Source organism: Musca autumnalis, unplaced genomic scaffold (assembly GCF_047663935.1).
Source record: "Musca autumnalis isolate F117 unplaced genomic scaffold, ASM4766393v1 scaffold_4, whole genome shotgun sequence".
In the NCBI taxonomy this organism is placed as follows: domain Eukaryota; kingdom Metazoa; phylum Arthropoda; class Insecta; order Diptera; family Muscidae; genus Musca; species Musca autumnalis.
Window position 1 is genome coordinate 164,096,724 of NW_027411977.1, and position 22,031 is coordinate 164,118,754.

At 33.9% G+C, this 22,031-nt stretch overlaps 1 protein-coding gene across 5 annotated transcripts in view; it reads left to right on the plus strand.

Moving 5' to 3' along the window:
• The window catches only part of Klc (kinesin light chain), a 394,492-nt gene that overhangs the window by 163,099 nt on the left and 209,362 nt on the right, over positions 1–22,031 (plus strand). The window lies entirely within an intron of this gene.

A 22,031-nucleotide genomic window follows, 5' to 3' on the forward strand; every position in this document is an offset into this window, starting at 1 on the left:
AAACCACACTTTGCACGATTTTCCCGATAATGTAAAATAGGAAACAAACTAAATAATGATCATCTCACTAATAGATAACTTTTCAAAATGTTATCTGCGTCTACCATTAAACGATACCGACATTTTGAAGCGATTCGCAAACATGTTTTTCAAAAAATCATTTGTAGGATTCATCCAAATGCGGAAATTTTGTGCGAACATTTATGAAATTTTTTTGAAAATATCATGTGTTTTATCGGGGTCGCTGCCGGCCCTTTCCTCGGCAGTGAAAAAACTTGTACTGCCTTTTAATTTTAGCGAAAACAGAGATACAATTCACTTCGCATCATTTTATTCCAAAAAATAGTGTGTGGCACCGACGTAGCCAGGGGGAGGCCTGTGTGATGCTACATCCACGATTCTTGATTGACCGCCTCGAAATAGGTACATATCGATATAAATTTCGATAGCGGGCACTGGTATCGGATGTGGAAAAGAAACCCTGCGCTAATTAGCGACATTTTATATGTTTTTGACACTAAGATGCAGCTGATGGTACATCTGACCCTCCAAAAGAAATTTCGTTAAATATATATACGCACATTAAAATCACTCGCGATTTACACATATTTTAAAAATGCTATAAATTAAATGGTTTAAACTATTGGAAAAAATCTAGGGGAGTACTTCATTTATTTTTTTAATCTTTCAAGTGAAGGTTGGATTTTGCTTTATGTACATTCATATAAAAGGTTACATATTGAGGTTACCAATTGAGGGTTTATCGCAACAACCATTCACTTGAAAGATTAAAAAAATAAATGAAGTACTCCCCTAGATTTTTTCCAATAGTTTAAACTATTATTTTTTTCCTCCCAAATATGAGCTTAGTTTGGCCAAAGTATGTTACAAATCTTTATAATTTTTCTCTCTTTAGATTCGTCGTGAACTTTTGATTCCAAGAAAGATTTATATAACTTCCCAGCAAAATGTTTGTAGCCAAAGAAGTAGTTGAATCATGAGTGCAAGTGATTTCGGACTACATCTTTTTACGTGAAAGAAGTCATGATTTTTACAAGGGCATGGTGCAGTGAGGATACTGTCTAATTTGCTTCTTAAGTACACATTTTGCGTTAGTTCTTTGTAGTGAATAAATATAAATATACATTCCATGGAATGTATTTTGAATTGATTTTTCGATTCATTTAAAAATTGATTCGCAAGCATGCATTTTGAGGATATGGAGAAGTTAACATCTATTAAACGAGGATTTTCACTGATTTGAGACCTCAGCGCCATTTGGAAAAAGTATTTAAAAGAGTTGTGGTAACTTCTAATTAATATTTTAGCCTCTTTCGTTCAAATTCTATCAAACTCATGTTTTGTTTGAAAAAATAGTAGTTTTATAATCTTAATGAAATTGAAATATAATGAATATAAAATAATGGAATATTTCAAATAAATCATTTTAAAAAGCGACTGAATGCAAATAAGAGTCAAACACCTTTATTCTAGAAAGATAGCTTTTATTGCTCAAATATACCTAAAAACATCTTAAAACCCTTCTTGAATAGAGTCATGCAAAATAGGTGAAAAACATCTAAAATTGATTGCATCTTGACTTCTTTCACGAAAAAGACATAGTCACTTGCACACTTGATTCAACTACTTTTTTGGCTACAAACAAATATGCAGTCTGATATTTCTTGCACCTTTATTTGCAAAAAGTTATAAATGTAAGCATTGCTAAAATGTGAAAATTTTATGAAATGGATTCAAATCGGACATTGTCAAAATGTGAAGAACGGAATGCATTTTTCATGACTCTGCGTGGACTGCTTCTAAAAAAGCTATTCAATCACTACTTCACATAGAACAACTTCAAATAAATTTTGCTGGGTTTATGACGGGACAATATTTAAAAAAAGTTTCCATTTTTTGTAAATTCCGCGAATATTAAGTAACATTTTACAAATATTATACAATCGACTCGCAGAGGTTACTTCGTGATAACTTTTTAGTGACATTTAAATAATTAGAGTTTTTATATTTTTTTTGGGTGCCACCGTGGTGCAATGGTATGCACGCCCGCCTTGCACGCTGAAGGTCGTAGGTTCGATTCCCCGGCCAAGCAACATCGAACAATTTTCAACGGTAGCAAAATACCCCTCAGTAATGTTGGCGACATTTCCTGAGTATTCCAGCCATGAAAAACTTCTCTGCAAGAGGTGTCTTAGGACACGCCGTTCGGACTCGGCAATAAACAGTAGGTCCCATATCATTGAGCTAATATGAATCGGGGTGCACTCATTGATGTGAGAGAAGTCTCCCTTGTCCCGTATGGGATGTTTGTGGAACAATTATTATTATATATATATATATATTTTTTTCATAAAATCAGAAAAAAAACGCGACAACTTTTTTCCGCAACAACCATTTTGCGAAAATCATTTTGTAGAAAATTCGTTTGGCATTTGCAATAGATTTAACATACATCAATTGATTGATGTATAAGATTATCGTTGTAATGAAAATATTAACAATAACCGGGCAATAAATAACCATATAATTAGACAATACGATGAGTAATTTAAAATAAAATACTCCAACATCTTTTTCCGAAATTTAATTGATGAAAGATTTAAAGTTTCTAAAGCTTGTGGCAAAACGTTATCAATCCGAGCAACACGGACAAGAAACGATCGTTCTAAAGAAGATTATAGCATTGGGATTCGAATTTGAGGGTTTCTCTGCGACCTCGTAAAACTAAACGTTTTAACAAAGGGAAGTGAAGTCTTCTACTTAAAACATTTATAAAAAAGAAGGAACATCCGCAGTTTTATGAAATCATGAAACTTGCAACCTAAGAAATCAACAACAAATGAAGAAATATAGTGCCAACTTCTGATTGAATAAGCATTAGAGCGTTCCAAAAATGACAAAAATTGTTTTTTGTTTTCATGTTATCCAAAAACATTATATATGAAATTTTATGGCGGTTTTTGAGCGGAATCTTTGTTTCCATAGTAATTTGAATGGGGACCAAAGGCAAATTTTCAGGTAATCGCTCGCTCCACAGGCCACAATTATTTTCCAATATATGAAAAAACTTTACCATTTCATTGTTGTGGCTAAAAACAATTTCTACAATAATTCATGATGATCGGTTTACGATAACCCGTGTGCCCTGACCAATATTTATTTCCTTAGTACTTTTGAAAATTCGCTGTACAGGTCACAATTATTTTCCAATCGAAAACAGGTCACAATTATTTTCCAATATAAAAAAAGAATTCTACAAAATTTTATAAAAATTGGGCCAGATTTTTATATTGTTCAATATGTATAGCTAATATCAAAATCTGACCCGATTTTGAAAAATTTTTGTAGGATTCGTTTTTAGCAACAACAATGAACTAATAAATTTTTTCGTCGATTGGATTTTGGATCAAATGAAAAAAAATAGGGGGTAGGCGTTTCAAAAAACTATTTTATCCTTTTTTGGGCAGCCCTAAAAGCATACCTTACTACCCTATTATAAGGTATTTGAAGTTTTTTAAGAATGCAAATAAAAGTTCCCTAAAAACATCAATGCAATACATAACCAAGACTTTGACGATATGTTTTTTTTTGGTATCAACCGAAAGACGTAGGTAGTTCTGTACTATACAGTTTCCTTAATATAAAGATAAATTTCGATACTAATGAGTAGACATGGGATTTTTGCATGTTTTCTATGTCTTATCCGATTGGACTCAAATGTTGGATCTATACGTTTTAAAGGTCAATTTTTCGATATATGGGGTCATATCAAAAACATGCATAAAACAGAAACAGCTTTTGGCCGAAATCGTCATAAAAGTCGTAAAATTGTTAATTAAAGTTGGAAAATCGTCAAAAATCTTCAAAGTGTTCTTAAATAAAATTTTTAGCCGTTTAACGTCGATTTTTTAGCAGATTATTTTGTTTTTCAGAATCCTTGCCACAGTGAGGTTTAGAGTATAAAAATATGGTTATATATATTATAATATCATTTTTTTATTATTAAACTATGCAAAAATATAAAACTTTTTAAAATATCAAATATTTTATGTAAAATTCAAGATTTTCTTTGTCTTAATTTGTTGCACCAATCTGATTTTTTCAGTATACGCTAAAAATAAGTAAAACATACTTTAGCCAAAAAATCATGAACATGGGTCCAGTTTTTCCTATAGTCCCCATGTAGCGGTACCACCCGATTTCATGTATTTTGAAGCTTTTATCTACATTTTCGGCCCTAATTGGCTGTACTTTGGTATTTGGGTTTCCCAATGGTCAAAAAACTTCTGCGCCAAAAATTGTGGTCTTACGTCCAGGTTTCGGTATAGCTCTCATATTACGATACCTCCCGATTTCAGGTATTTTGAAGATTTTATCAACATTTTCGGCCCGAATTGGTTGTAATTTGCCATTTGGAGTTCTTACTTGTCAAAAAAGTCTCCGACTGGTATCGTGGACAGGAAAGGAAACAAATTATTCCATTTGAGGTCAGAATATTTCATAGTAGGGGATATAATAAAGTTCGGTCCGACCGAACTTTACATTTTTACGTGTTTTTCATATTATAAGTAGCATCATACATATATCAAAAATATACAAATGTAAAAAAATACACTCATAAGTAGATCCCAAAACAAAAATGTCTAAATCTTTAAAGAAAAAAAACCAAAACAAACGATTAAAACACAAAACAAAGAAGAAACAGAATACACCCAGCAAATTCTTCGATGACAAATTATGAGTTGAATCATGGGAGCAAGTGACATGTCATCGGTGAAAATTCGGGTGAATCACCGATGACATTAACAAGGTAGTGACACACCCCAGCAAAATTAAATGGAAGTGATTCCATGTGAAATCATGATTTCACTGGTTCTTTTGCATGAGTGCGAAAGGATTCGTGAAAGATCCGATCTTTTTCATCGAATTTTCATGAGTGCACTTGAAGTCGTGAAAGATCCTATCTTTTTCATCGAATTTTCATGAGTGAAATTGAAGTGGTGAAAGATCCGATCTTTTTCATCGAATTTTCATGTGTGAAATTGAAGTGGTGAAAGATCCGATATTTGTCATAATATTGTCATGAGTTTAAATAAATTGATAAGTACCCGCACAATAAATTATCAAATACTCATGTACCCGAATAATTGTGTACTTGCAGAAGTAATTGTTAAAATGAAAATAAAAGTCGTATGAAAGTGATCGATAGTGGCAAAATTTATATATTTTAATTAAAAATACAATGTAAATTGATATAAAACAAAAGAAAAATATATTTTGTGTTTGGAAACCTGTTTCCTTTTGTGGTTATTAAAAAGAAGTATGAAAATGACCCGGTCTATAAACCACGAGCCCCACCAGTCGACCAACACCGATATAGTAAAACATATCGAGCTGCAATTATTGGGTTGGTTGGGCCATGTTAACAGGATGGATAAAGATGCCACCGGCATATGAATACGAGCCGAGGGAAGAACAAAACTCCAATGTACAGGCCAAATGGAATGTGATATCACTAAATATGGCATCCAAAATTAGAGAAGTAAAGTAGAAGATCTGTGCGTTGGAAATATATTCTTAGTTCGGATCATGGAACAATGTAATCGCTTTCTTTTTGTGGATTCAAAAAGAAATATGAAAGAGACCCCGTCTATAAACCACGAGCTCCACCAGCCGTCCAACATATCGAGCTGCAATTATTGGGTTGGCTGGGTCATGTCAATAGGATGGATAAAGATGCCACCGGTATATTAATACGAGCCATTTGACTTTACGCCACCCGAGGGAAGAACAAAACTCCAATGGAAAGATTAAGTTAAATATGATATCACAAAACATGTAGGGGATATAACATAACAGAATTCAAATTTATACTAGATGTCCAAATGATGAGCTTGGTTCAGAGATTAACACATAATTTATCGAATATTGGAAAAACGGAACCCCACGTTGAAAGAAATATCTTGCAGCCATCGGAAGAGATAATATGATATTGCAGATTAATATAACATATAATTTTGAAAATTACATACAAAATTACAAAATAAAGAAAAATAACATCTGGCGATACAAATCATCTGTGCGTTGTATTCTTATTAATTCAGCAAATTACATAATTGTATTGCAAATTTTATTTCTGATTGGCGAAAATCCGGATCCAAAGCATTGGTGCAAGAAGTCATGATAATGAACTGGTGCAAGAAGCCATGACAATGAAATTGTGCAAGAAGCCATGACAATGAACTGGTGCAAGAACCCATGACAATGAACTGGTGCAAGATGCTATGACAATGAACTGGTGCAAAATGCTTTGATGATGAACTGGTGCAAGATGGTATGATGATGAACTGGTGCAAGATGCTATGACAGTGGACTGGTGCAAAATGCTATGCCAATGAATTGGTGAAAGTGTGTGTCACTCCCTTGTAAATGTCATCGGTGATTCACCTAAATTTTCACCAATGACATGTCCCTTGCACCCATGATTCATCTCATGATTTGTCATCGAACATTTTGCTGGGACGCTTTCACCAATTCATTGTCATGGCATTTATCATCACTACTTCATTGTCATGGAATTTATCACCGGTTCATTGTCATGGCTTCTTGCACCAGTTCATTGTCATGGGTTCTTGCACCGGTTCATTATCATGGCATTTTGCACCGGTTCATTGTCATGGCATTTTGCACCGGTTCATTGTCATGGTTTTTTGAACCAGTTCATTGTCATCTTTTGCACCAATGCTTTTGTTATATATTTGACTTAATCCATTTTACATATTACATACAATAAATTACAACTGTGTTATTAGTATAAGTGATCTCTCATACTTGTAAGCACACCTATGATAGTCATAAACAATGCATAAATAAAACAGTCTCAAAATAACTCTCAACGCGTGCTCATCTCCTTCCTACACCCAAAACATAACAGTGGTGACGAGGATAAAAAGTTTGTTTGACCGGTCGTTTGTTTCTTTAGTGCTAGTGTCCTAACAACAAAAACTAATTTTTAACAAAATGCCAAACGACGCGAGTTCAAGTGAAAATATACAATTGCTAATGCAGCAACAGCAACATTTTGCAAGAAGCCTTTTGGAGCAACAACAAAAGTGGATGGACAAATTTCCATCATCCAACAGCAAAGCAGTACCAGCTTTTCACGCATTTAATAAAGACAGCCAAAATTGGGACTCATATTTACAGCAGCTAAATCAACACTTTTCTGCTTACAACGTTGATCAGTCTGATCAACAAAAATCATTATTCTTGTCATGGATTGGTACGGAATTATTTGAAAAAAAAATTATTTGGTACATCCAACTTGGACGACAAGAATTTTAGCGAGCTAACGGCAAAATTAACGGAACATTTTACAATTTCACATCATGTTACAGCAGCAAGGTATGAATTTTTTAAAAGTGAAATGAAGGTCAACCAGACATACAAAGAGTGGATTGCAGATCTTCGTGGTCTTGCGAGAGAATGTAAGTTCATTTGCAACTCCGAAAATTGCTCTCATAATTATGTTGATGATATGATACGTGACCACATAATTGTTCATGCTCCTCATGATGCAGTTCGCGCAGCAGCTCTACAGAAGCAGCAGTCTACTTTAGCAGTTGTTCTGTTGATAGCAGAATCGTACGAAGCAACAACTAAAACAGTAGCAGCGATGAAGGAAAATAACAGTGATCATCACATAAACGTCAATTTAGTAAAAAACAGAAACAGTGATAAATCAAAAAGGAACAATAAGAATCAAAACAAACTGGTTGTTATCGTTCGCATACAAGAGAAGAGTGTAAATTTAGAAATGCCACTTGTCATAAGTATAATAAAAAGGGACATTTCTCTCCCGTGTGTTTGTCAACTAGGACAAAACAAAACAGTGGAAAAAGAAAATATTATCATTCGCATAATGAAATAGACAGTGTTGAAACAATTTACGGAATTAATGGTGGAATTTGGAACAATAATTCAAAAATGTACATTGAATTAAAAATTTGCAACAAAACAATAAAATTTCAATTGGATTCTGGTGCTTCAGTCTCAATAATAAATTTAGCCACATATAAAAGACTAAACAAACCACCGCTTGTGAGAATTTTAAGAGAATAAGAGAATTTTACACGGTTTCGGAAAGAAATTAATACCTGTCCTGGGAGAATTGCATACAAAAGTGAAATACGGACAAAAGGAAGAAGTGACATTGATTGTTGTGAACATTGAAAATGGGGAAAATCTTTTCGGAATTGATTTATTTAATAAATTCGGATTTCAAATAAAACAAATTAATAGTGTCACAGAAACCCATAAAGCGAAAATTAAAGGCTTGTGTAATAAATACAAATCATTTTTTGATACCTCCCTGGGTACCGTAACTGACTTTAAAGCAAATATTCGCCTAAAAGCAGATGCAAAACCGCAGTTTTTTCGAAGTAGACAAATTCCATTCGCTCAAATGCAAAAATTTAAAGAAGAAATCGAGAGGCTTATTAAAGCAAATATAATTAAAGCAGTGAAATATAGCCAGTGGGCATCACCCATTGTAATCGCTCAAAAGCCAAATAACGCAATACGAATTTGTGGAGATTTTAAACTTGCAGTAAACCAGCAAATTGAAATCGGACAATATCCTTTACCGATTCGTGAAAGTTTACTACATACCATACGAAATGGAAAATATTTTTCAACCATCGACCTGAAAGATGCTCATCTTCAAATGGAATTAGATGACGAATCTAAGGAAATTATGGTAATAAACACGCCTTTGGGACTTTTTCAATACCAAAGATTGCCCATGGTATCGCTAGCGCTCCTGCTATTTTTCGAAAATACATAGAACAACTTTTAATCGGTATCGATGGTTGTGTTAATTATATTGACGATATATTTATTTGTGCTCCCACAATTGAAGAACATTTCGAACGCCCAGAAAAAGTGTTGAGCATTCTACAATCCAAGGGGATTAAATGCAAATTGCAAACATTTAAATTTTTGCCAGACAAGATAACCTATCTTGGTCTACAGATTAGTGCGAGGGGAATATTGCCAGACGAATCAGGTGTCGCAGCAGTTAAAATTATTAAACCACCTAAAAACATAAAAGAATTGGAAACGTTTATGGGTAAAGCAAATTATTGTCATAATTTCGTGCCTAACTTCTCAAGTATCGCCGCTCCAATCAACACCCCTCGAAGAAAAATACAAAATTTTACTGGAGAACCTCTCAGCAACTTGCTTTTGAATAACTCAAATAACATATTATAAACGCCGGTCAATTATCTCATTTTCAAGATGAATTGCATCTAATATTTGCAACCGACGCTTCACCTTTTGGAATCGGAGCCGTCATTTCCCATCTATATCCTGATGGAAGTGAATGACCAATAGCCTTTGCATCAAAAACATTGGATAAACATCAAGTTAAGTATATCCAGATCGAGAAAGAGGGTTTAAGTATAATATTTGGTGTTCAACGTTTTCACAAATATATCTACGGAAGAAAATTTACACTAATTATGGATCATAAGCCTCTAGTAAGCATATTCAGCCCGAACAAACATCTACCTACAATGACAGCTCACAGATTGCAACGCTGGGCTATTATTCTGATGGCATATACTTATGATATAAAGTATCGGAAGACTACAGAACATGGTAAAGCAGACGCTTTATCACGGTTACCATGTGAAGATGATCAACCTTTTGATCAAGAAGAAGCCTGTTACAACATTACCTTTGACGAATTCCCAAGCAATCCTAATGAGATTCGCAGATGTTTAGAAAATGATGCAGTACTCAAACGTGTACGGAATATTCACCTCAAACCTTACTTGAACAGAAGTCATTCATTAACAGTTGAGAATGATTTACTTTATCTTCAAACTGATTTTGTTCGAGTGGTTATTCCAGATGGCCTTAAACAACAGACTCTAAAACTTCTACATGATGGACATTGAGGTGTAGTGAAAATGAAGCAACATGTATGGTGGAACAACATAGACAACGATATCATGCAACTTGCTTCAAAATGTTTAATGTGCAAAAACGAAAATCAATCGCCTATTGGAAATCGCAAATATCAATAAAAGCACCAACTTCCAAGTATAACATCAATCAACCTGTATATATTCGCTACTTTGGAAGAGGAAGAAAATGGATACCAGGAATTATCAAACAACAACTTGGTAAAATGTTATTTATCATCAATAATCCTAATGGTCAGTTTTTTTTTTTTTTTTTTTTTTTTTTTTTTTTTTTTTTAGTGGCATATTCAATTTGAACTTAGCCTACTCACAAGAAAATACATATTTTAAGCTATTTATCAATATAATATATGTTTTCAATGTGTCTTATTCTAGTTCTTTGATGTATTGTTTCCATTCTTCTCTATTTCGGGCTATGAATCTGAGTTCGTTTATTGATTTGGACGTTTCTTTCTGGATTGTTCGCTTCCATGTAACTTTTGGTCTTCCTCTTCTTCTTGCACCTTGCGGATTCCATGATAGAGCTGATTGTGGTATATCATCGGTGTGTTTGCGCAGAGTATGCCCAAGCCAGCCATATTTCCTCATTCGAATGTCTTTTTCAATGCCATCTTGTTTTGTTACTTCCCATAATCTATCATTTGTTATGGTATTAGGCCACCATATTTTGAGAATTGCTCGAAGACATCTATTCACAAACGCTAGCATTTTGCTCGTCGTTGCCTTTGTCACAAGCCATGTCTCGCATCCATACAATCGTACTATTTTGACGCAACTATTAAATATTAGTATTTTGGTGTGCAGACGTAGACTGTTATTACGCCATACATTGTTTAGCATTCCGAAAGCATTTCTGGCTTTGCGTATTCTAACCTCCATATCCTTTCTTGCCTTACCATCCGTCGTAATTTGACTTCCTAGGTATTCGAATTCGCTAACATTTTGTAGGGTCTCGTCGTCTAAAAATATGCTTGTGTTAGCTGCAGAGTTGATGGACATATTCTTTGTTTTGTTTATGTTGACTTTTAGTCCAACTTTACGTGCTTCATTTGCTAAACACGTAACTTTGGTTTGCATATCACTATGTCTGGCCGCAATTAATGCTACGTCGTCGGCGTATATTAGCTCTGAAAGCTTATTTGTAAGTCCCCAGGGAATTCCGAGTTGCTTGGCATTAACTACTTCGAAAACTATATCCAGGGCAGTAATGAAAAGAAGGGGAGATAAAGCACAACCCTGTTTTACACCACTTTTGGTACTAAATGGATCAGTCAAGTTTCCCTCATGAAGAACTCTGCAAACACTTCCTTCATAATTCTTTTTAATTAGTCGAATTATCTTATTCGGTATGCCTCTGGCTTCTAGTGCTTTCCATATAAAATCTCTCTTAAGGGCATCAAAAGCTTTTGTAAAATCCACAAACGTTATGTAGAGTGTTGAGTTGAACTCTACAGACTGTTCAATCAATATACGGATAGTGTTGATATGATCTATACAGCTTCTATGAGGCATGAATCCGGCTTGTGTTGGAGATATAAGTTTATTCAAGGGCTCCGCAATTCTATCTAAAATAATCTTATTAAAAATTTTTGTGACGGTGGGTGTTATTGATATTCCTCCTCACATAAACTTAGATTTCCCTTCTTCGGTAGTTTTATAATGATGGATTCTTTCCATTGCGTAGGAATGTCCTCTGTTTCCCAAACATGCTCAAACAGGTTGTGAAGTATTGTTGCAGCAGCCTCTGGGTTGACTTTAAAACATTCAGCTGGCAGACCATCGCAGCCAGGTGCTTTACCATTTTTAAGAGCTAGTATTGCATTCTTTACTTCTATCAAGCTAGGCGGTCTATCACTTATGCCTCTATTGGTATTGTGTTGCCTCCGTATGAGGATATCATCGATATTTTCATCATGAATTATGTTGAGCGTCTTTTCGAAATGTTTTTTCCAGACCAAGAGTTGTTCTTCTTTGTTGGTTTTCAACATTCCATCGTCATCTAAAATGGGCTTTGTTTTCTGCATTTTTGGCTTACTTAATTCCCTCATTATTTTATATAGATCCTTCATATTGCCCATATTAGCAGCCAACTGAGCCTCGCTTGACATTTTAATGTGGTGGTCATTTTTATCCCTTCTTAGTTGTTCCTTTATTTGTTTGGTAAGTAATTTATACTGGCCGGACAGTATCGCAACTTTATCACCCCTAGGAGCTTTTAGTTGCTCGAGTTTTACTGTTCTGCTAGCAGAAATGAGATTCCAGCTAGACGGTGAAATCCACTTGCGTGATTTCCTCTGTTGCACTCCTAAGATTTCTTCACATGCACATTGAATGTTGTCTCGAATGTTACTCCATTTCGAATCGCTGGACATTTGGTTTTGACTCTGCGATCTATTTTCATCGAAATGTATTGCGGCGATTTTTTCAGAAAAAGTGTTTCGTATTTCTTCGTTTTGAAGTTTGTCAACGTCATATCTTCTTTGTGTTTGGCACCTTTTCTTTTTTAACCACATATCAAGTCGGAGTTCAGCCACTAACATGTAGTGGTCACTGCCTATTTCAGCGCTTCGTCTGTTTCTCACGTCGCAGCAAATATTAAAAAAGTTTCAGGATATACAAATATGGTCTATTTGCGAGTGAAAGTTTCCAGCTGGTGATTTCCATGTGTACTTATGACAGTTTTTGTGTGGGAAGACTGATCCTGCTATCTTAAGGTCGTAGTTGCTGCATGTTTCTATAAATAGCTCGCCATTATCATTGCAAACACCTATCCCATGTTTGCCCATAATATTTTCATAATCGCTATTGTCCGGCCCAATTTGCGCATTAAAATCTCCCATTAATATAGTTATGTGGTTATTTGGTATATCATGGAGTGTTCGGTTTAGAAGGCTGTAGAATTCCTCTTTCTGCTCAGGGTCGCTATCCTCTGTAGGTGCATAGCACTGCACAATTGATATGATAAACTTTTTATTTCTTATTTGGGCTGTTATTATTGGTCAGTACAAACGTCATATTAATCAGATGAAGCCAACACATTTAAACGAATTTCGCCAGCAACTACAGAATAACTTCAGCCCTGATTACTTATACATTTCTTCACCAAGTCAACATCCTGTTGTTATTGAATCTCAGCCTGAAATCGCCGAACACCCAAATCAACATCAACAAATAGCAGAAGAGCCAGTAATCGAAAATCCAACAATAAGCCGTAGTACTGATGACAATACAGATGGTCCTAAACGAAGTACAAGAAGAAGAAAAGAAGTATCTCGTTACTCACCTGAACCTTTTCGTAAATAATATATTCATTTCAAAATATTCTTGCCTTCATTTTCAAATCAACATGTGTATATGTATATCTATTTATTACCTTCAACTTTGAATTTTCTGGGGGGAGTAATGTTATATATTTGACTTAATCCATTTTACATATTACATACAATAAATTACAACTGTGTTATTAGTATAAGTGATCTCTCATACTTGCAAGCACACCTATGATAGTCATAAGCAATGCATAAATAAAACAGTCTCAAAATAACTCTCAACGCATGCTCATCTCATTCCTACACCCAAAACATAACAGCTTTGGATCCGGATGTTCACCAATCAGGAATAAAATTTGCAGTTCAATTGTGTAATTTGTTGAACTAATAAGAATACAATTCACAGATGATTTCTATCATCAGTAGTGCGATTCTCTAACACATTTTTTGAGTTACCAACAAAAATCGGTAAAATTAAAATGCTTATAAATTAGGTATTGAACGATATTTTTCGGTAAGTTAGCGACCAAAAGAAAGTAGTCGTAAAGTTCTACCGATAGCAACAGTGTTGTCAACTTTTATTTGAACTTTTCATTCATAATTTTGTGTTTTAATTTTACCGACATTTGTCGTTAACTCAAAAAATGAGTTAGAGAATCGCACTACAGATGTTTATTTATTTATTTTAAAAATTATGTATTATATTGATCTGCCAAAATAATATTTATCTCTTCCGATGGCTGCAAGATATTTCTTTGAATTTGGATTTCTGTTTTTCCAATATTCGGTGAATTATGCGCCAATCTCTGCTCCAGGCTCATCATTTGGGAAATCTAGTATAAATTTGAATTCTGTTGTTATTTTTAAACGACTTATTCTGTAATAGTTACCATGTTTAGGTGGCCTCATTTATAAAACCATTCGATTTAAAATGTAAATTTCATATAATATACGTCAAATAAATCAGAGTTTTAAATCGACTGGATTTAATTTGACGTATATGCTAGGGAAATGACATTTTAAATCGAGTGGAATTCGTAAGTCTAATAGCCCGTTTAGACTATACCCTTATACGATGATTAAGGGCATTATCTAGATTTAAGTGCTTAATCCACCCAAATCCAACCTGATTTACCATACAAAATTAAATCAACTCAAAACTTGGATTTGTTTTAAATCAAATATCAAATAGAAATATTTTGATATACAACACTGCTTTTTGCTCCTAAAAATGCAACTATTGCAGTCTGTACCAATATTGGCAACTATGTTCATGTGTCGTTTATTTACTAGGGTTATGACTTTTTGACATTTTTTAAAAATGATTTCTTGTAACGAGAGTGAATGAACTTTTGCCTATTATAAATTTGCTCCAAAATTTGTTTCCTGTTGCACGAATAAGTGGCATTTTGCCTATTAATGACTAAAATAATTTTTATTCCATTAAAATATTGAAAAAGGTCCCGCACAAAGCACTTTCAATTTATGTGAATAAAGCTATATCATATATAAAATGATATATATGTATGTAATAATATGACGATAAAATTGGTTTATATGCTTAAAGTGACTCCAAAATTTTTTCCAAAAAGCTCATCTATAAAAACTTTCACCTTGTAATTAACCTTTTATCTAATCTATGCAAAAGCTCATCAAAATATAACACAGGGATGTGAGGTTGTAAAAAAGTCATAACCCTATTATTTACATTTTTCAAATAACTGTTAACACATACACACAAAAACAAACAGAAGCGGAAAAATAGAAAAAATATTAAATAAAAATAAAATGGATGTAGCTTTAACTTAATATAAATTGTAAACAACATATTTTATAGCAATTTGTCAGATTATTTTTTGCAGTATTCCATTCCATTTTTAATTTTCAAGCAATTCTTTTTGCAAATTCGTGTATGTATACGTAAACAAAGTTCAGCTGACTGGCATCTTATATCATTTTAGACTAGTCTAAACAACTAGGATTTGAAAGTTGGATTTAGAAATCGGGTCGATTTAAAATGACTAGTCTAAACCGGCTATAAATGTACTATTATATTGTTTTTATTCCAAACAGAACATATTGTTCCATAAGCCGAACTAAGAATATATTTCCAAACACATCGATCTTCTACTTTGCTTTTCCATTTTTAGATGCCATGTTTTGTGATATAATAAAATGCTTATAAATTAGGTATTGAACGATATTTTTCGGTAAGTTAGCGACCAAAAGAAAGTAGTCGTAAAGTTCTACCGATAGCAACAGTGTTGTCAACTTTTATTTGAACTTTTCATTCATAATTTTGTGTTTTAATTTTACCGACATTTGTCGTTAACTCAAAAAATGGGTTAGAGAATCGCACTACAGATGTTATTTTTATTTATTTTAAAAATTATGTATTATATTGATCTGCCAAAATAATATTTATCTCTTCCGATGGCTGCAAGATATTTCTTTGAATTTGGATTTCTGTTTTTCCAATATTCGGTGAATTATGCGCCAATCTCTGCTCCAGGCTCATCATTTGGGAAATCTAGTATAAATTTGAATTCTGTTGTTATTTTTAAACGACTTATTCTGTAATAGTTACCATGTTTAGGTGGCCTCATTTATAAAACCATTCGATTTAAAATGTCAATTTCATATAATATACGTCAAATAAATCAGAGTTTTAAATCGACTGGATTTAATTTGACGTATATGCTAGGGAAATGACATTTTAAATCGAGTGGTGTGATATAATATTGAACTTGGTCTTTCCACTGGAATTTTGTCCTTCCCTCGGGTCGTATAACGACAAATAGCTCGTATTCATATGCCGCTAGCATAATTACCCTTCCTGTTTACATTGACATGACCCATCCAATGCAATTGTTGCAGCTCGATACGTTATACTATAACGGTGTCGGTTCTTGTTGTAACAGTGTTTGTATGTTCGTTCTTCTGTCCAATCTGGCCCTGGGTCTATCTATCTCCACTGGAGTTAGATGAGTAGGTTTGGCTGGGCAGTTGAAAAGGGGTTTGTTTCATGCGTGCCCATGCGGCATGCTGGGCAGATGTCTTGCACCGCACGGTCGATTTCAGCCCAATAAGAATTTAGGCGACTGTAGTTGAGGTAATACTACTCTGGTTTGTCGTGGCAGCTGACGCTCTTCAGCTGCCGTAGATGGGTGATGTACTCCGAGGACATAATTCACACTATATTTGCTTATGGCCTCAGCAACTGCGTCCGTGTGAATGCTATTCAAACCTACTTGAAATACATACTTGTTGATCTAGATGTCCTCTCCTGTATTGTTGGACGTCCCTCTCTAGAGCATGAATATCCTTCCTGATATGCCTGAATGTGTCGGGCCTAGCCAGCAGATGGTGCTTGGGATGGCTCTCACGGTAACATCCGAGCAAGTACTGCAAGGAAATCATCTCATTGTGTTGTTGTACTGGAAGAATCTTTGCCTCCTCATGTATATGGTCCACTGAGGAATTGAAGAGGCGCACTGTTGATGTTCTCAGGGCGGCATTTTGACCAATGTGAATCTTATCCCGTAATGTGATTCCCACTGCGTATCGGTGTCCGGTCAGCTGGTACAGCTCGTGTTTTATAGATCGGGCGTCTTTCATATATCTCTTTAATATCCGCCAAACGAAAATGGTTTCCACACAAAAATATATTTCCCTCTTATTTTATAACAATTTGCATAGTATTTTTAATTAAAATATGCCAATTTTGCCACTACTAATCACTTTTATCTAACAATTACTTTTGTAAGTAAACAATTATTCGGGTATATGATTATTTGGTCATTTATTGTACGGGTACTCATTAATTTATTTGAACTCATGACAATATTATGACAACGATCGGATCTTTCACCACTTCAATTTTACTCATGAAAATTCGATGAAAAGGACCGGATCTTTCACGACTCCCTTTGCACTCATGCAAAAGAACCAGTGAAATCATGATTTCACATGGAACCACTTCCATTTAATTTTGCTGGGACAGTATGCGACATATTTACTGAAACGACCAGCGGCATCGTCAGTATTTTGAATGTCACACATGGAAATGCAAATATATGCAGCTGAAACCAAATTTTTTGTAAACTTGACACTATTTCGAACATTCTTCAAAAAATTTGGAGAGTGGCGAAGTATGGCGAAGTTAGTAAACCTCTACATCAATTTGTAGGACTTGGAAGAAAAGTCCACAAAAACGTATTATAATGTGATTTCCAGCACATTTTATGCGAATAATGTGGACACATTTTGATGTAGAAGTATTTAGAAAGCTTTGTAGTAAAACTTCGATTTCAAAAAAAATAATTTTATTCTTTCAATTTTGAGTTACTTGCCTTGTAACAAGTCACAACCTTACTGATGTTTTTAAAGTTTTTAAAAGATTATACGTAAATGTCAACTTCTTCTGTTTTGTTTTGTTAAATACCGTTATAAATTACAAAAACAGTGCTGGAATATTAAAATATAATATGTTTAGAGAAAATATGATGTATTGTCGCAGAGATTTGCTGATATGTGTGCGCATTGGGCTGGTTTAACTCAAAGGCAAAAAATTGATGTCGGATTTTTAAGGCGGCGAACTATCGATAGTGCGACTATCGTTTTGATTGCTGTCGTAAAACAAAGATTACTGCGGGCACTAAAACAAGTTATTTGGGTTATCTATCGCAAATTATTTATAACATAGTTGCATCCGAGTCCGTTATAAACAAAGCTTTCCCAGCTAAATTAAATGGAAGAGATTTCATGTGAAATCAAGATTTCACTGGTTATTTTGCATGAGTGTGAAAGGAGTCGTGAAAGATCCGATCTTTTTCATCGAATTTTCATGCGTGAAATTGAAGTGGTGAAAGATCCGGTCTTCGTCATAATATTGTCATGAGTTTAAATAAAGTGATAAGTGCCCGCACAATAAATTATCAAATAGTCATGTACTTGCAAAAGTAATTATTTAAATTAGAAGCATTGTGGTGTTTTCTATTTTTTCTGCGACTTCTACTTTATCTTGTGTCAAACTTTCATGCTGATATCTCTAAAACTCGACGAGTTACAGCTGATTTACTACGAGTTTCGCATAATTCAATACAAACGTTTTTGGAGTTTATGAAGCAATAAGGCAGTTCAAATCAGGCTTGATCTTGCAGAGAAATTTAGCACTGATATCTGGCTAGTCATAGTCATGTACTTGCAATAGTCATGTACTTGCAAAAGTAATTATTTAAATTAGAAGCATTGTGGCGTTTTCTATTTTTTCTGCGACTTCTACTTTATCTTGTGTCAGACTTTCATGCTGATATCTCTAAAACTCGACGAGTTACAGCTGATTTACTACGAGTTTCGCATAATTCAATACAAACGTTTTTGGAGTTTATGAAGCAATAAGGCAGTTCAAATCAGGCTTGATCTTGCAGAGAAATTTAGCACTGATATCTGGCTAGCTGTTTGCAAAATAGGGTCCACGTAGTTATTTTTTTTTTTTTTTTGTAATAATCTTTTTAAGTTCGGAAGTCAAATTTCAATCGCCAACTTAAAAAGACTTTTTCTCGAAACTCTATTTTTTGAAATGTGTCACTCTTTGAGTAAATGAGCGATATGTATATATGTTGAGTTTATCAGCACTAGGTTAAGATATTAGATGTTGCCTTTATAATAAAGAAATTAAAAATTTGTAGTTGCGTTTTTTCGACACCAAATGCACTGTAGTTGTTTGGGTTAGTTAATTAACAACAAAATTGTTCTATGTATGTGGTGTGGTTTGTTGATATAGTCTCAATGTGATGGTGGGGGTTGTGTTGTGGTTTGTTGATACATTGTCAATGCAATGGTGAGACGACGAGACCATTAAAAACAAAACGAGAACAAAGTTGAGAGCATTTACAAAACAAGAGAGGAAATATGAGAGCAAATAGTGTTATATAGGGAAAAATAGGGAAGTGATTTTGCATCTCATGAAAATCTTACATATTTTTCAAAATATAGTGGCTTTCGGATGAAGATTACGAACTGCACATGTACCTTATGTGAGGTACCTGCACAGTATGAAAAAACTACATTACGAACGAAAATATGTAAAAATTCTTGAAATTAGTGTACCAGCATTAGTGGGTATTACTGAGTGAAGTTTTTTGTGTCCGCGAGGGGTTAAGCCATTGCATATTTCAAATTCATATTTAAATAATCATTTTCTAAAGAAAATATCACTTTAATATTTGGTTGATTATTCGCCTAGGATTCCCATTCATACATATAATTCCCGAGCTGCAGTTATTTGATCATCAATTTAGTTAGTTTATTGTCCGGCGTTTGTTTTATTTAGGAATTTATCTTAAACATCTTAAAAACTGCGTCAATTTTCGATTTTTAAATTGTATTAGCAATTACAATTTAAAAATCGAAAATTGACGCAGTTTTTAAGATGTTTAAGATAAATTCCTAAATAAAACAAAAAATATATGTTAAAAAATGAATTTTTTATTTTTTGGTAATGTAACAATTATTTCACACTGGTATAAAGGAAAAATTGTATTGACAAATTTTAAAATATTAAGAACAAATAGTAATTATTCGAATCCCACTACCAAATAGGGCTTAAAATTTTAGTAATTAATCGTAGTATAATACAAAAAAATTCAAGAAAATGGAAGAGTACAATCATTGATGAACATTTATTTTAAATATTAATCGCAAAGATTACATCCAAGCCCACTGTGCAAATTTTAAAAGATAGCAGATAAGAAAATATAAAGTACAAAAAGAGATTTTTATTATTTGGACCAATATTAAAGAAGTTATGAGTATTTCTTTGCATTTGGTTTTACAGAATTCGACTTTTCCAAGGCGCGATATCTCTGGAACATTTAGTCAAAAAAATTTGAAGATCTATTGATATGTTTTGCTGATGAGTAGCATCACCACAGGAATTGAAAAACCACTTTTTGAAAAAGTGTCCGACTTCACTCAGAGATCCCCATATTGATATATATATTATACTTTGGTCTAACTAAACAGTTTAAAAGCAAAACCACCTCACGTTAAACTAAAATCAGACGAGCTGTACCAGGCGAACGACATGGATTTAGTAAAAGGTATCAAGCTACAACGATTGCGTTGGCTGTACCATCTTAATAGGATGAATAAAGATGTCCCGCGAAAAAGGCATATGAATACGAGCCACTTGATGGTAAAACTCCAATGGAAAGGCAAAGTTGAAATGATATCCTGAAACATGGCGTCCAAAATTGGAATAGTAATGAAAAATATCGGTGCGTTTGGAAACCTATCCTTAGTTCGGCTTATGGAACGTTGCATAAGCACGCAGAGAAGAAATATGATTGATCCATTAATAAGCGAAGAGCAAAATATGTATTGTAAAGATATTGTTAGATTCCGCATGTAGTTTTGTGAGTCTAACAATCGTTTTTGTTTTTTACAACAAATGTTTTTGTCATATCCAACAATAGTTGTTGTCATATCCAACAATAGTTTTTATCTGCTGGACAGTATTATTCCCTTTTCTTCGACAATTTTATTCTCTTCTCTCGGTATTTGATTCCGGGGTGAGAAAACAATGTTGGTGAGTTTTGTTTGTATGAGTTTCACTTATCTTTGTTTGTTTTTATTGTATTTTATCTTTGTCCTTTTTATGTTGTACACCATGAGATTTTTGTTTTTATTTGTTTCTTCTTTCTCATTCTTCTTTGTGTATTGATAGTTGCGTTGCACCACAATCTGAGGTGTTTTTGGTCGTAATTTGTGTTTTCTTTTCATATTTGTTGTGGTTTTATGGTATTTCTTATGTTGGGGTAGGTATTTGGAGGATGAGCGCAATGGAGTAGTTATGTTTCTCCATTCAGTTTGTTGTGTTTTTAGTTAGACCTGGCAAAACCTGGTCATGTGTAGTGTTTGTCAATGTTCATAATATTATACGTGACATATTCCAAAGTGGAAAGTGTATACGAGAATTATTTAATTATTTAAAATGAAAATAAAAGTCAGATGATCGATAGTGGCAAAATTTATGTATTTTAATTAAAAATACAATGTAAATTGATATAAAACAAAAGAAAAATATATTTTGTGTTTGGAAACCTTTATCGTTTTGTGGATATTAAAAAGAAGTACGAAAAAGACCCGGTCTGTAAACCACAAGCTCCACCAGCCGACCAACACCGATATAGTAAAACATATCGAGCTGCAATTATTGGGATGGTTGGGCCATGTTAACAGGATGGATAAAGATGCCACCGGCATATGAATACGAGCCATTTGACGTTATACGACCCGAGGGAAGATCATAGCTACAGTCTTCGTAGAGAACGGACGTGATCTCACACACTCGCTATTAAAAATTTTATATTCGCTGTGAAAAACTCAATAAAATTCAAACAACAATCTAAGCAGGAAAGAGATGTTGAGAATGATGATGATAATGCTAGCAAAAGGTTTAAAAGTTGCACAACACCAGCCACCACAAAGAAACAAGATATGTCAACACAGCTGACTGATATTCAAAATGTTCTAGGTTAGGTTAGGTTAGGGGATGTGCTGCCACTAATTGTGACTGCGTCAGTAGAAAAGAGCTGCAGGAAAAGAGGAGGTGGAAAAAGGGAGGATAGGGGAAAAAATAAAAAGAGAAAGTTGTTAGCACAGTGAAAGAACGAATAAATTACAAGAATGTTTAAGAGTGGAGTAATAGGAGAAAAATTTATTTTTAATGGTAGGCAGAATAGTT